This window comes from Lipotes vexillifer, unplaced genomic scaffold (genome assembly GCF_000442215.2).
Source record: "Lipotes vexillifer unplaced genomic scaffold, Lipotes_vexillifer_v1.1 scaffold1346, whole genome shotgun sequence".
NCBI classification, from domain to species: domain Eukaryota; kingdom Metazoa; phylum Chordata; class Mammalia; order Artiodactyla; family Lipotidae; genus Lipotes; species Lipotes vexillifer.
The window spans coordinates 766,877-783,770 of NW_006791409.1; the positions used below are offsets into that span (position 1 = coordinate 766,877).

Sequence of the window (16,894 nt, forward strand, 5' to 3'; positions counted from 1 at the left end):
AGGTTCTCCTCAGTGAGCCAAAGTTTTAGTTAGTTGAATAAAATGGATAATTAAAAGCATCTAAAATTTCCTTTATGATAGAGAAAGAAATGAATGTTAAGAATGAATAATGCAATTAAGTAGCTCTAATCATCTACTATGCATAGCCAACAGTCAACAGATGTTCAACAAAGATCTAAAGGAAAAAACACCTTACATGTCTAATCGGATTTTTAAGAAAACAATGCACCTCATAAAAAAAGGACAATTTTCACCAAAATATAATAAATTTCAGCAATTCTTATACTTTTAGAGATCACGTTTTCCTATTGTAGGGCTGTATCGTGGCTTCAGACAAGTAAAACTTGGCGGTCTAAAGAGTGTATATAGATGTTGCAAAATTTTTATAAATATTAACCAATCTTTAAATGATGTGGCATTGTGCATGTATACATATTCTATAAGTATAGAATATGTGCATGCACATAAGTATAGAATATGTGCATGCATGTGTGCACAAATTAAATTTTTTATTACAACTTATAAACTGTGCCTACATAGGACAACTTAAAATCAAGCAACTATAACTGTCTGTGCTTTTGGTTTGGATCACCTATGCAGAATATGTTTTTCTCAATACTGTAGTAATAATGTTTACCTAAATGTTCAAACCTAATCCTTAAAAATAATTGCCATAGTCAATCACTTTATTTGGACTAGAATAAAATGTAATTAAAATTAGAAATATTTGATACTTGCCTAAAATGTGATGTGATATCACAAATTGACCCCAAAATACAGCTCCTCACAGAAAATTTTTATATATAAATTCTGGACTGGAGGTTCTAAATGTTAAGCAAAGGAAAACAGTACTGACAAGGACAGAATATTCTATGGTTTGGAATATAGCCTTTATTCATTTAACCAAAACATAGTCAGCAGTGAATATGCAATGAAGAGTAAAAACACACATGGCCGGCGGCTTCCCTGGTGGCGCAGTGGTTGAGAGTCTGCCTGCCGATGCAGGGCACACGGGTTCGTGTCCCGGTCCGGGAAGATCCCACATGCCGCGAAGCGGCTGGGCCCGCGGGCCATGGCCGCTGAGCCTGCGCGTCCGGAGCCTGTGCTCCGCAACGGGAGAGGCCACAACAGTGAGAGGCCCGCGTACTGCAAAACCAAAAAACAAAAACAAAAACAAAACAAAACAAAAACACACATGGCCCATACTTTTAGTGAAACTGCTGGAAGTTGGGCCAGTTTTTCAGATTATGAAGATCAAGCGCCTTGTTTTCCAATATTTTCAGGTGGTTGACAGTAAAAGTTTGGGGAGGAGTGTGTGTGAACACACAGTGCTGGTCAGCTGCCCTGGTCAGAGTGGGCACATGACCCTTTAGAGTGGAGGAAGTGATGGATTTACAAAATCTCCCACTGCTCCCAAAGTTTCCCAAGCACTGCCTCTCAGTCCACTGTCCCTGCAATCAAAGTAACATGCTCATCAGCCTGGATAATCATTGTTACATCAATGTCTGCATCTGGTGTTTATCTCTTGGAGAGCCAAGCAACAGAAGGCTTCATTTCAACCCCGCATTTTAAAATCTCTACTTGGAATGACACTTCCTGTGTGCCCTAAAGGACATACAGTGAGTGCCAAGTTACTGTGTTTCCCATGGCCCATCCACATGGAGAGCACTAGGTAAAGAGTACTGAAGTCCCCAGCATAGAGGTTTGTAGGTCCCATGACGTAATGAAAGAGTGAAGGGAAAGGATGTGTACGTGGCTCAGTCACTCACTGATCAGTTTCCTCCTCTATAGATTGGAGGATAATACCTATTTTACCTGACTCAAAGATTAATTATGAAGGTTAAATGTAATAGCATATAGACATTGCTTTATAAATTATAAAGTTAGATAAAAAACTAACAGTGATAAAAATATTAAAGTGTTCTTCAGGGCTTCCCTGGTGGCGCAGTGGTTGAGAGTCCGCCTGCCGATGCAGGGGACACGGGTTCGTGCCCCGGTCTGGGAAGATCCCATGTGCCGCGGAGCGGCTGGGCCCGTGAGCCATGGCCGCTGAGCCTGCGCGTCCGGAGCCTGTGCTCCGCAACGGGAGAGGCCACAACAGTGAGAGGCCCGCGTACTGCAACAAAAAAAAAAAAAAAAAAAAAAAGTGTTCTTCAAATGCAAGATACAAGTATCTTATTCCTTAAATCTAACTCAGAAAATTCTTTGAAAGTTGCACCTTCCTCATTCTGTTGTTGATTTTTGTTTTAATCTATGAATTAGAAGGTTTCTAAGCTCCAACGACCTTATGTTGGAGTCATGGTTACTACATATAAATATATAACTACCTGATATAGGGTGCCTATCATATACAATAAAAAGGAAAAAGAGGGTGTTCCATCTGTATCATAAACACACACAGACACACACACACATACACACACCCCTAAAACCTGAAACAACACAGAAACTTGAAACATAACCAAAAAGGATAACTGTGGTAAAGTGCTCCTAAAAATATCACGACCAAGACAACAATTCTGAAAATTAAAATACTAACTCAACACCACAAATATATACTCTTCCAGGTTGGGATTATGCTATTTCTATCCTTGTACTGGAAAAGAAAAATATTTTATAGTCATGAAAAGTTGGAATTGAGGCACAGTATGGAAAAAGGGACACCATTAAGAAGAGACATCATTTTGGCATGGTCACACTTCTGTTAGGGAGTGCAAATACATTCTTTATGAGAATGTGCCATTGATTACATACTCTGCATTTTAGCACTGTTTCTAAACATACTGTAAATTATGTTAAGTAACTCACTGAGTCTCTGATTTAGCTTTTTTTCCCCTCAAGCAGAAAGATAATGTTTGGTCCAAAAAAGAAAAAGCCAGTAGACAAATCACATTTATAAACTCTGCAAGTGACGTGAGTGATGTTAAAACATCTGGGAGATGTTAGAGACTGCATTAACTCTAATCATGGATCACATTATGGCAGAATTTTTTTTTCCTTAATGAGGAGAAAAGACTGTGATAGTGAATGTGTTACTCAACATAACCCTGAAGTCCTTGTCCGAGAACTGATAAAGCACTAGAAGAAGGCCTTGCCCCACCAGATTTCCAGAACTAAGGCCACACCATCTCCTTTATGTTTGGCCTACATGTCACTGGTGATGGTGTCTGAAAAAACAAGGCCCACTTTCTTACTGCAAATAAATCATCAGCTACCCAGCACCCTATATTTACAATGAACAAGACGATGATCTTTGTTCCCTTTCTTCGAGCAACACTTCATTCATCTGTTAACTGACTAACCTAAAGACGAGGTCACTACAGACAAGACTCCATATACAATGATAAGATTTAAGCTCTTTATAACGTACACAGAAAAACCTGACTTAGTAATTATGCTATGAAATGTAGTTAAAATATTTTAAAATATTGACCTTAAATATGCACATTTATAGAGAAAACTATATGAAGATCCAATGTCAGCTATGCAAATATGGAGGAAGGCCTAGGAAATTAACTACAACTGTAGTAGCTCACTACAGTTGGAAGAACTTTGTCATTTTCCATATGCAAAAGAACAACTATCTCACTTTAAAAAGTGCTTTTCAGCCATTTAGTCTAGAAGAATTATATTTTTATTTCACTTATAAGAAAGTAATCAAATAATATCAGTTTTGTGTAGGGTTTACTTGGTGACTGAGTTCAAAGAATAATTAAGTAAAATATGACCATTCCTTTGATGAAGAGGTTATTTTCCTGAGGTATAAGTCCTTATAAACGTATGCAATTTTTTAAAGGAGGCATAGATGAGACTCTAGTGAGAAATATAATTTAATATTTAAAAATACATGTGCAACACACACAAAATACATTGACTTGGGTGTCTTAGAGAATTAGAGAGATTAGTTCAGAGTATTATTTCGGAAAGTGTCTTATTTGAAATTCATTTTGAAGCTGAGAGAGAAAGAGTGAAAGAGAGGGAGAGAAAGAGAGAGCGGGAGAAGTTTGGCTAGAGAATCAGCTCCTATTTTCTAAGGGTCACACACTTTGGGAAATGTAGCTTCAAGGTTAAACATTTGGGGAATGCTGCTTCAAAGACACAGAAAAAAGGGAGTTAAAGAGAATTTTATGATGCTGCTTGGGTATACTGTTAAGCTGCAAGCAGCTGGTTAAGAAAAAAAACATTCTAGGAGAGTGGTAATTGACACCTGTACCCACTGAGAAGTGGGACTGGGTGCTTGGCTTTAGAGCAAGGCCGGAATCCCCCAGAGAATTAAGAATCATTTGGTGGGAGAAACTAGAGATCTCCCTTCAGGCCATAATACCACCTTATCATTCCAGAGTGATTAAATGATTTCTCCCCTTTATAGACCATAAAATAGACAAGATTATTTCATCAACACTACCATCACCATTACTTACACCCAATGACCCAAAACATTGCTTCACTTACTAGTTCAGAAAACTTCAACAGAAAAGCAAAAATAAATACACACACACACACACACACACACACACACACACACACACATTTTCTTTCTTTTTTTTTTTAAACATCTTTATTGGAGTATAATTGCTTTACAATGGTGTGTTAGTTTCTGCTTTATAACGAAGTGAATCAGTTATACATATACATATGCTCCCATATCTCTTCCCTCTTGCGTCTCCCTCCTTTCTTTAATTCTCTCCTCCTTCAAATGATGATTCAGGCAACATTTTGACTGGAATTCACTGGTATAAAGTACAATCAACCTACCTGTCTAACTGCCTCACAGCAAACACTTTCCTATATCAATACAAGTGATGGAATTAATTGTGGGAGCATTCAATAAATGTCTTAATTGTACAGAATGCATATGGGAACAGAAAGAGGAGACTTTTATGAATTTCCCATTTCTTCCACTGTCTGCCCTACTTACCTTCAAACCTAAATTGCAAACATAGCTGAAGGTATTTTTGTCTTGCATAGCTCCTAATGCCTGCATCTTTAATAGAAATTATTTATGAAGAGCTTTTGGAGCATGCTGACTTCATAATAAAGAAGCTCTACTCCCAGAGGGGTCATTAACCCAGACATCACCAGCGCCTGAACCACTGGGAACCAGTGGGAAACTATTCTGTTAGTGATGCCAAAATGGACTCTTAGCCTTTCAGACATGCTGAAGTATATAGGGATCTCTATCAACCCCCTAAAACATTGAGATGGATGAAGAAACTGAGGCCCCAAAAAGGTAAAATGACTTGCCCAAAGTCACAGAGCTTCTCAGGTCTCTAGATACCCAACCTAGAAAGAGGTATCTAGATCTCTTTATAGATCACACCACCTCCACATACAGAATATGAAATATATTTATAGGTGTATTGATGCTTTGTTATGTCATTGTTCTAAGATACTCCAATTAATTCAAGACAAAAAGATAGATGCTATTTCAAGTAAGGTTTAAACCTAAGTCAAGAGTAAAATTCAAGACACATTCTTTTCATTTTTTATAATTAATTGACTCATTGTATTTGTTCAGGTTATATTAGTTACTAGAACAAACTCCAAAATCCAGAATGGTGAAACGTGATAGAAATTTATACCTGAACTCTGATATAAATAGCTTGATTTAAAGAAATATTCTTATCTCTTTGGATAAGTGACTAAAAATAGAACATGAAAGTGAGATTTCTTTAGTCATTGAGGAAGCTGCATTTTAAAAACTATTTTCAGAAAAATTTTTAAAAGCAAATGCTGCTTTTTGGTAATTTGGGTATCTTTTACTATGTACCCTTATAAAGCAATAATTCCCCTCTCTGTCTTGGCACCCTAAGTAGAAATATCCACATGAAAAATGCAAGAAAGGTACATAGATCTTCATAAATTTCCCAAAATACTTGGTTAAAAATATGAACTCTAGAAAGAAATAACTGTTTATTTTTAAAAGTTCCTACCCATCTTTATATATTACAGAATGCAAGGGAGAATAAAATGAGTAAAATTATATAAAAGTAAACATAATTCTCTATTTGATTTTATCATTCAATTTGATCTTGGCATGGTGAATGAGAAAACGGCAGCTACAAATTATGTAATTCAACTTAATGAATATCAAACTGAAAATGACTGTCAGAAATATGCATTTTTTCCTATGAAAAAAATGACCAAATTTCTTCTAGTAATTTATTTCTGAAATAATTTAATATTACATTCTATATCATATTCAATTTTCCCAGATCATCTACAAATAGTCCCTGGCTGAACCAATGCATGTGAATAAAGATATTATTTAAGTATTTTATTAAGGTATAGTTTATATATTTGATTTACAGATATTAAATTATATGTAAAACAATTTTTGTAAAATACCTTTTTCATAAAAGAATTAAAAACAAAAATCCCTCAACTATTCATATATTGGTACCTTACAAATGGCCAGATAATTTAAATAGTCATTTTTAAAGTGCAATGGTAATATTTCTTTAAGTAAAAATAAACAGAGCTGGATGAAAGGCATTCTGAAAGAAGGTATGAGAGAGAGTGAAAGGTGTGTATGAAAGGAGGTGAGAGTGGTAGAGGGGGGTAGAAAGGAGGGAAAATGAGAAAGATGAGGGAGAGAAAGAGATGTTTTATTAAAATTTTAACAACTTCATCATTACTAACAAGTTATTAACATGAAAAACCACTACCAAAAAAACTGTAATTTTTTTTTTGCCATTGTAGTAAATAAAGTGTTCTGCATTTTCAATCAATCATTTAAGGTTTAGAGTTGAGAGTCAACATCCAAAATCACAGTGGATTCTGTTATTACCTTCAAAACAAAGGGCTCCTGAGATCCCCAGCAGAAATCTTAAAATCACTTCAGTATTTTCATCTTAACCTTTCTTTTTCTCCTAATAGTGGATTTGTATCTCTATTAGAGACCACAGAGCAGAAGAGCCTGTGTTTCAAGCCATATGTTCTCATAATTGTTGTATTCAAATACCCCAAAGTCTTGTATAGTTTCTGATTTTGAACACCACCAGGGACCAGAGCAAAGCACAAGAAATTAAAGGGCCCCTCACTTGTAGGCACATTTTCTAGCAAATTACAGTGTATTTCAACAACACTGATAGGTACTCTTGTGTCTTCTTTACCTGGGTTCCCTCAGAGAAGAGCCTGATACAGGGACTCCTGTGCCTTTGATTCACTGAAGGACACTCTCGGAAGAAATGGAGTTGAGGGAGCAGGACAGGGCAGAGGAGGAACTAAGCAAAAATCTGCTCTTAGCTAGAGTCAGGCTTCAGCCTTGTGGACAGGGAGCATGAACTGCCCCACAGTGCTGTTCCCACCTTGAAGAAACCTACAAGGCAAGGCAGCTCCTGCTTCAGCCAATGGAAATTCTTTGGAGAAAGGGACAGCTGCAAGTCTTTAGCCGCCAACATCATAGCAGCTGAGGGATGCGTGCACTGGGCCAGTAAAGAAGATCATGACAGGGAACCAAGATCATCCACTGTGGTGCCCATTCCTCAGAGATCTCCTGTCACCTCTCTTCTGATATAACTGATCATCTCTGCATGTAGCCGAAACAGACGTTAGGACAGATGAAAAGTTAAGATTGTAGTTGAAATGAAATGTGCCGGTGCAATTAATTAGGGATATACGTTGTGAAAGAATGTGTGGCCATGCTTAGAGAGAGAGAGAGAGAAGATAATAATAAAAATATTAGAAATAAATTTTTAAATGATTCTACTAGCTCCACTAAACTGACAATGACAGTACTGTATTCAAAGCTGAAAGATCAAAATAATAACAAAATAATTTTTATAATTTCTTTTAAAACGAGGTGCAATAAAACAACAAATGTGAACTTAGAGTAAGAGTTCCAATTCCAAATACATAATAAATCAAATTGAAACAATGTTACCTTTAGCAATAAATGTCAAAAGTATCAGTGGCCTAGTAAGATTTTTAAAAGCCTGGATTTCATCTCCATTACATGTATAGAAATAATTTATTAATTTTTTTTAAAAAAATAAGAAATATGTGTCATCTCAGCTAGGACTCAACTAAATAGCCAGTTAGAAATTTATTACACCAGAGATGTGATTTAAATTCTAGAAATTATCACTCTCTATGTTTAAAATAATTATTAGTTTACAAATGTAGCTTGTTCACCAGGCCAAATATCATGCTTTATGCATGTTACCCAAAATGCTTTTTCGATAGTGATAATTCAATACATGTTTGAAAAGCTGAGATGAAATGGACATTGGAAAACTCTATAGATTCACCAGTAGCTTTAATTCAACCAGTGACGGCTGAACTATCAGGGAGGATGTAGGGTGTGAGAATAAGATTAAAAGCTGTGGATCAGACAAGGCTAGGCTTCAATCCTAGCCCTGCATTTAGCTGTTGGACTTTGGAAAATGACTTCAAACTGTCAGAGCCTCAGTCTCTCACCTTCAATATTTTCCTGGGATATCGAGAGGATTACAAGACATAATGTACAAATGGTGCCTTGTATGTTTTAAACAACAGGGCCTATTATGACTGCTGTTAGGGAGATGAGAAGCATGCACTGAAATGGAGGTTGCAATCTGCAGGCAGCTGGCAGATGTCCACGGGAGTGCAAGTTTTCTTTGGCCTATCCTGCCCGAGAAATTTCAAGTAAAAATTGAGATTTCTGGCTTTTCTTGAAAAACTGGAAGCCATCACCATATCAGGCCCACACTCCTTCAGTGAGGATAGAGCCTTCTGTCAGGACGTGTGCTCTCTGGTGTGCCACACTCCCCAGCAGTATCTGTCATCCTCCACTCAGCCCACTTACGTAACTTCACTGGTCCCAGTAGGCACTGGAGCCTGTGACTGCTGGATGTGCCGAGGAAGAATAAGACTCAGAGGCATGAAATATAAATCTGCACAGGGGCAGTTGCAGATGCACTGCCGCATGGTAGAAAGCAGCTGGAACCACAGGAGCCAGGGGACCTGAGTTGTATCCCCCGTCTACATTAACACCTGTGTGAACTCTGGGCTCTATGGGGGTCTGTTTCCTCATCTGTAAAATATATGTTCTGGGTAGGTCAAGTTTCTGAACACAAGGCCAGTCAGCTCCCCATCTGGGTTTCAGCTTCTCTCATGTGTTCTTTTTTAAAGATGATGCCAAATTAGTGGGTCACTGAAGCCTGGCTGAATTAGAGAAAGCCCTCCCTCCACATGCCCCTGTCAAAAAAAGAAGCATTGCACACCGACTTGATGGAATACATTTGGAAGCTCAAATGCCAAAAGGAAGTATAATAGACATAATAGTAGCAATTTTGAGAATGCTCTCCCCTGTGTTGCTGGCCTCATGCATTAGCTTTAACTGAGTAAATATAACTAATTGTTTCCCCATATTTATTCTTCTTCCTAAAATACTAATGAATGCTCAAGTACTAAAGTAATTAGATCAGTTTTATAATTCTTCTTGGGGGAAATTCCAACCTTATCCTCCTATAACTTTGCAGAACAACCTTTTGAAACTTGATGATTGTGTTTGTGTGTGTTTTTCATTCTAGAAAATTTTAATAAAATGACTTTTGTAAATTCCACAAGATAAAAAGATGTGAAACACATGTAGCTCAAATATGTTTCACCAAAATTTTCATCCAAGGTAAGTACTGTTTAAAAAAACAACCTTATGCAATTCTCATAACTGAGCTAAGACTGGAAGACATAATACAGTATATGGCAAATATATCTTGCCTTTGTCCAAGATACTTGTTTGCAAATATTACTTCTTTTCAGTTCAAAAATGCATTTTGTTCCTTTCAGTTGAGTTTCAATATGCTCTGAAGTAGAAATCAACAAAGACAAATAAACCAACTGAGAGAAGGTTACTGTCAAGGTTTTCTCTGCTTTGTGTTCTGTTGTTGAGTATCTATGGAGCTGCCCAAAATGAACGTGTTGACAGAGCCTCTCAAATCATATGGCCATTTGGTGACAATTCCAAGCAGTAGAATGACAGCTAACAAAAATGGGAGAAAAGGGGGCAAGACCAACCCTGGCAAAGAATCTACTAGGTGTTTTAAAACAAATCTTGATTTTTAATATTTTTTGAAAAATAATCTGTTACTGGAAGCAATCTGTTTTACGTCCTACGATACATTTAATAAAACATTCAAATAGGTTTTATGAAAGAGTGAAGGTGCACATGTAAAGCACACTCTATTATTTGACACAGGCAAGAAAGTAGCTATTCTGGTTATCTATTATTTTCTTCAACATCAAGAAAGGGAAATCACTTCAAAAACAGGGAATAAAGTATATTTAATTATAAAACCACTATGAATATAAACTAACTTTTTAACCTAGTGATTTAGAAGGTACCGCAGGACCCTGCAGTGTCCTGGTAGGGTGATTATTCATCCTGTTAACCCAGGACAATCCCAGTTTATGCTTGTTTCCAGAAATAATACTTAATAGCTTTCCCATTCATTCACAGAAATGACCTAGTCCATAATTATGTGGTCTCCCTACCTCCGGATCATTGTAATGAATTTAGTCTTCCATTCAACATGCTGCAGATAGACAGACATGTAGGTTCAGTGATAAAATTGTACCTGATAAAAGAAAATGCTCAATAAAAGAGGTTATGATATAAAATATAAATAAATATACTCCTATACAAATTTTAGTTAAGATATACTTAAATTTAGGTTAGTTCGATAATGAAAATAAAAGTTTTTAATGAAGAATGGTCAGAAATAGTTCAAAATAACTAAACTAGTATGTAATATAAGAACAAATGCATTACTTGCAATATCTATGAAGTTTTAAATTTGTATCTTAAAGTCAAAATTAAAGCCCAAACTATTTAAGTAATCTCCACAAAAGAACTATATTCCAAAAACTGTATAATTAAGTCAAGTTTTTTAAAAAGTTGAATATGGGCCCTAAATGGGCCTCTCATTTTCCAAAGTTGAAATGATATTCTCACAATAAGCCAATTTTGTTCTGTGTTGGGGTCTCTGAAACTAATCATGTGGATTTGAAAATGATCCTAACATATAGTTATATTACCAACATTAGACTAACAATGAAGGTGCAGAAGAATAATTACTTGCATTAATTCCCTCATGAATAAAAGTGGCTGAGAGTTCAATTTTAGTTTTTTTAAAAGAAAATGTAGCACTGAAGAAACCAATAATAGGAACCAAAACACATCTTTAATACAGATATGGTATCACAGCTTTTTAGGATAAAATTTTGAGCCAAGTGACAATATTTAAAATTCAGTAGAAAAAATTCTACAAATAAATTCAAATAAACAAAATCAAATGACAAAAATTGACTGAATGTAATGTGGTCAATTTCGATTCCAAATATTTTAACAACAAATGATAAAAACACACACATTAGTAAACAAAATATATCCATATTTTGCATATTTTACACTACTTAGGACTCTTCATATTTTTCCATGCCTTTGACATTGTTTTATACTAACTACTTAATAATTATATTTATTGAAAAATAATAGATTAACTCACTTTTAATCACAAAGATATGCTACAAATTAGGGTTTCTGATCAGTGTTATCAAATTGAGTTAATCCTGTTAAATTAATGAAAAACTCCAGATTCTTGTTTGGCAAGCTGTGCAACCTTAGGAGTTTTGAAATATTGGAGTAGCTCTCATCCTCCATATCTTTCTTCATAGTCCTGAAGTTGGTATTCTATAGAGCTATCAATATCAATATATATTTTTCTGTGTATCATTTAACATAGTAAAGCATTCATAATTGCTCTTATGACTGTTATTTTCATATATTTAGGAAAATTGAATTGTCTATTTTCACAGACTGTTTTTCATTAGTGGGACACATGAGAAGAACAGCAGTTGTTAAAAATTATGAAGGCTTCATTTGAAAGACTATGAGGTGGTTTTCTTATTAATCTAAAACATGAACTTTCTTTATATGTATTTTTTAATCCAGTTATTTCAGAAACTTTTAATAAGATCCTACCACATGCATGGCTGTCACACTATACTGAAAAATCACTTTACAATAATCTCCCACATTCTTCCCACATTTTCATTTTCACAATTCTAAAACTGGAAAATACCAGAGCTTCAGAAATATTCATTGGCATCCCATATAGTTTACCCTAGCAATACTCTTAGTTTCTCCAAATGACAAAAAGCATGTGAAAAAGTTAAAAAGCCTTTAGTAAAGGGAGATCTAAGGAGTAAGAACATTAGAGTTCTAAAAATTATTATACTACCTAATTTAAAATTAATATCTATCAATTTATATATCTAACCATTTATCTATATTTTCAAACATTTGTGAAAGATGTTCGGCAAGATATTCTTATGTTTTAAATTTTAAATCAAAGTTTCAGAACTGTTCACATAGATCCCTCTGGTCCTTTCAATTTAAATTTACCTGAAGAATTTTAGTTAAGTATAGAAGGCGCTACAATTGACTTTGAAGTAGTTCTTCAGGTTATATACGCTTAACTTTATCCATTTTCCCACCCTGGAGATTCATGCAAAAGATCCTCCTCCCCTTCATATATCCTTTATAGAGAAAGGCAAATATCTGCCATAGCAATCGTCTACCTTCAAGCACTGACATCATTTTATAAACATCAGAGCACCAAGGAGACCATTACTCAAAATCCAAACAAGTTTTAAAACATGTAAAACTGTATTTAAAAGGAAACAACAAACCTGTGCAACCTGACAAACTCAAACTCTGTTGCTGAGAGATGCGGTAATGTCTGGCCTAAAGTAGCTTGGCTACAGAGTATGTAATGAAACAGCTAAATTTGGATTGGAGACACTTTGCACTGAAGAAGTATAACGTAGCCCTGGGAGAGCAAAGGCAAGAGCTACTCAAGAAATCAGAAACCAGGTCTCTGTAACTCCTCACTTCAAGGCAAAGACAAGTGCTGTTAATAGGAGAAAGCCCGAGGGAAGAATTGCTCTCAAAACTGAAAGGGGAAGAAAATGGGAAAAGGTGAAGAGAGAATAGAATCTTGCACAGCTACAACAAAACATTTCCAGTGGCCTCTAAGTTAAGTGGCAGCGGTACTTATAAAAGGGAAGGAGATACGTTGCTTTAATTCCTTTCTTAAAATTGGCTAACAGTTTATCCCAGCAGAAAGTTCTAGCACCAAATCACATTTATCTCTCCTTTTATCTCTTTCAAAATATTTTTATTTGCCATCTTGTAGTTTTGTATATTTTATCTGCAATATTCACCTTCCAAACAAGATTTTTAAGTTTCTTAAAAACTGGTACCACATCTTATTCTATTCTATCTCATTTTATCTAGGTTACAGCAATTCATACTTCCTAAATTGAATTGATCTCAGCTGTACTGGAATTTTTTCTCCATTAAAAAAAAAAAAGGTTAAATGAAACTGTGGTTTGAGAGGATATACTACATGTTAAAATAGTTAGAAATATATTCTAACTTACACATCCACCAGCTCTAACCACATCTTTCTCCTCTATATAAATTTTAAATTTTGTTAGTGAGAATGCAGGTAAGTACTGGGATGCTTTGTTACACCTATATAAAATGAGCCCTATGTCCAGCTTGGTTTAATTTTACTTCACAATCTGAAGGAAAAGAACTCCAGATAAGTCAAAACATGCAGATAAATTTCAAGTCATAAAACTATTATTTTCCTTGTTTTTATCCATCCGTTTTTAGTTAATTCTTGAATCTCTCTTCCATATTTGGGGTCCGCTTTGAACAAGGACTGATACCCTCTACAACTTACATATATATTTTTAGATGGAGTTGTCTTAAGCATAATGCATCAAGTGTGACTTATGTTTATTTTAATTTAGCTACAGAGATCTTTTCCTTCACATTTTTGAGGGCTGGTCTGTCCTGGTAAATTTCCAGAATAAATCTTATGTCTTCCTTTTAAGTAGGGCAAAATCTTGACATACAAGTACTGTGGGAGCTGAAGGCATTTCTGGCAAGAGCAGTGAATGACTGACTTCTCCACATGTTTTCATAGTGGTAAATATATGGTTAGCATTAGGCAGGAAAACAAATATTCCCCAAAATACATACTAAGCACATCTGAGAATGAACGTGGTCTTACAGAGATATCATGACTCCTCTCAATTCCAAGGTGTTCAGTTCCATTCAGTTCATTCACTCCCACAACATAAAAACAGCCAAAGTGTATGCTTACTTGGAAAAGAAAGAAAAAGCAGAACTCCCCGTTTAAAAATGTAAAACGCTACCCAGGCAATTACGTTTTGTTGGTTTCCTTTAGTCTGTCTATACCTCACAGAGTAGAATTTCCTTTGATATAAACCACAGCCTTTGGTCTACAGTTTAAGATGAAAGTAAAATATTGAAATAATAGTGCACTATCAAAACAACTTAGCTAAGTGCATTTCTTAAAGGGGAATTGGCATTATAAACCTACATTTAACATCTGTTTTATAACTTGATTACAAGTTTTTATTGAATATAGTTTATCATATAGATCTTTATTCCTTCATAGTACCACTCAGAAGAGATGATAATATTTTATTTTTTTTGGAAAAAGGTGAAAATTGAAAAACATTATCACTGAAGGGTGAAATTCTGTACAACAATTGACAAATGTCTAATAAATTAATATATAGTAAACTAGCAAAATGTATATTAAGGTTTTGGTTCCCATTTAATACTGAGTTTCTTTTGTTTTTATTCTTCAAATTAAAAGTTACAATGGAGAAGATTGTTAACTTATATAATTAAAGTAAAAACTTTTGGTCTTATATGATTATGGAATCAATGATCCAGTGTTCTTTGAAGCCATGAAAATTCATTTTAGAAAAACTAATTTTTCATTCAGCTTATTCATGTGATACTTTAAAGAGCAAAGCTTTTCTTTACACCATAAACCTTTTAATAAACAAAAAATGTCTAAAGTTGTTAAATTACCCCTTTTCTGAATATGGAGTCCAGTCCTGTTTCAGACTTCATATCTTGATAATACTTCGGCATATGGAAGAAGGGGTTAATCTGCATAAAAGGAATTTATTACATTTTCTTTTGTTTTCAAAGAAGCATTCTTTTAATACTGCTCTCAAGCCAATTTTTATTTAGATGTCTTTTGGTCTAAATTGCCAGTCTTGAAAGCTTTCCTAAAGTAATATTTGCCTCTTTAAACATCTCTCTGGCATTCCATTATGGGCACCTGCTGCTGATAATTACAGGTCTGTCTCCTAACCACTTCCTCTGCTTTATGTCAAGGCAACATTCAGGCTTCTTGATCACATACAACTACCAGTTAAACACCACTGCATAGCTCTCTGTGGTAATTACTCAGGGCAAGTTGGGCCTGTGTTTACTGAAGTCTTAACAAAAAGAAGTAGTTACTTGTTATAATTTCCTCTTTGTTGGCAGTGTAGCATAATCCGTAACATATCTTGGTGACCTTAAAAGTGCCTATGAGGACTTTCATGGTGGTGCAGTGGTTAAGAATCCGCCTGCCAGTGCAGGGGACACGGGTTTGAGCCCCGGTTTGGGAAGATCCCACGTGCCGCAGAGCAACTGAGGCCATGGGCCGCAACTACTGAAGCCCAGGGGGCCTAGAGCCCGCGCTCCGCAACAAGAGAAGCCACCACAATGAGAAAACCGCTCAGCGCAACAAAGAGTAGCCCCTGCTCACTTCAACTAGAGAAAGCCCACATGTGGCAACAAACACCCAATGCAGCCAAAAATAAATAAATAAATGTATTTTTTAAAAAAAAGTGCCTATGAGAATATCTGATTCAATAATGCTTTATAGTGTTACATTTCACTGTACTATTTCCTAGTCTAAGAAACAAAATATTCTGCCTCAATATAATAGACTGTGGTCCTAGCAAAATAACTTTCAAACAATAGTCAATTACAGGAAGACAACTGGTTTAATATGCACTTCCAAAACAGATTGATTTTTCTTGATTCTGGGCTACTCTCCCCCCTTCCCCCGGCCCTCCCACCTGATATTCATACTATCATACTGCCACGGCTCAGATGTTTGTGCCTTACCCAAATTTATATGCTGAGTCCTAATCCCCTAAATTGATGGTTTTAGGAGGTGAGGCCTTTGGGAGATACTTAGGTCGTGAGGGTGCAGCCTTCATGAATGGGATTAGTGTTCTTACAAAAGAGACCCCACAGAGACCCTATGCCCTACTGCCATGTGAAGACACAGAGAGAAGATGGCTGTCTGTGAACCAGAAAGTGGATCCTTACCCACATGACCATGTTGGTGTCTTGATCTTGGACTCCTAGCCTCCAAAACTGTGAGAAACAAATTTCTGCTGTTTATAAACCATCCAATCTGCGTTATTTTGTTATAGCAGCCCGAACAGACTAAGACACATACCCTGCAAGAGACTGATTTACTTTGTAGTGAAGAGAAAGAAGAAGAAATACTCAATAGGGCAATTTTTGACACAACAACAATCCTAATATAAAACAACTTCATCACCCAGTAGAAAGTCTATTTTAACCATATTCCATACAATAGAATTCTACAACTAAATAATCAGAAATGTTCTCTGGGGCGTGCTAGGGTGCTGTTTTGACTTGTAGACCTCTTTAACTCCCCAGTCTATGTTTAGGCAACTTGACCAAACCGGTTAACAGTCTAGTTGTGCTCACACTGCTTACCCATCAATTGTCTCAGGTTTATTTCCTTCAACTATATGAGAATCCAAGTTCTTCATTACTTAACAGCCCCAAATTGGGCCCCAAATAGGGCAGACGATCTGGATAGATTTCTGAATGGATCAGAATGGATTTCTGAAAGCAGGGTAAGGAGAATGGTCTTTTAGGCACCTAAGAGATGGTGAACTTTCACTCCTGAGACTGTCCTTTCCACCTACAACTTCATAGTCAGCTCACTCTGTCCAGTAGCTCTCCGGGGGGGGGGGGGGG

At 36.0% G+C, this 16,894-nt stretch overlaps 1 protein-coding gene across 1 annotated transcript in view; it reads right to left on the reverse strand.

The window, feature by feature from the left end:
• UNC5C (unc-5 netrin receptor C) overlaps positions 1-16,894 on the reverse strand; it is a 398,459-nt gene that overhangs the window by 362,700 nt on the left and 18,865 nt on the right. The window lies entirely within an intron of this gene.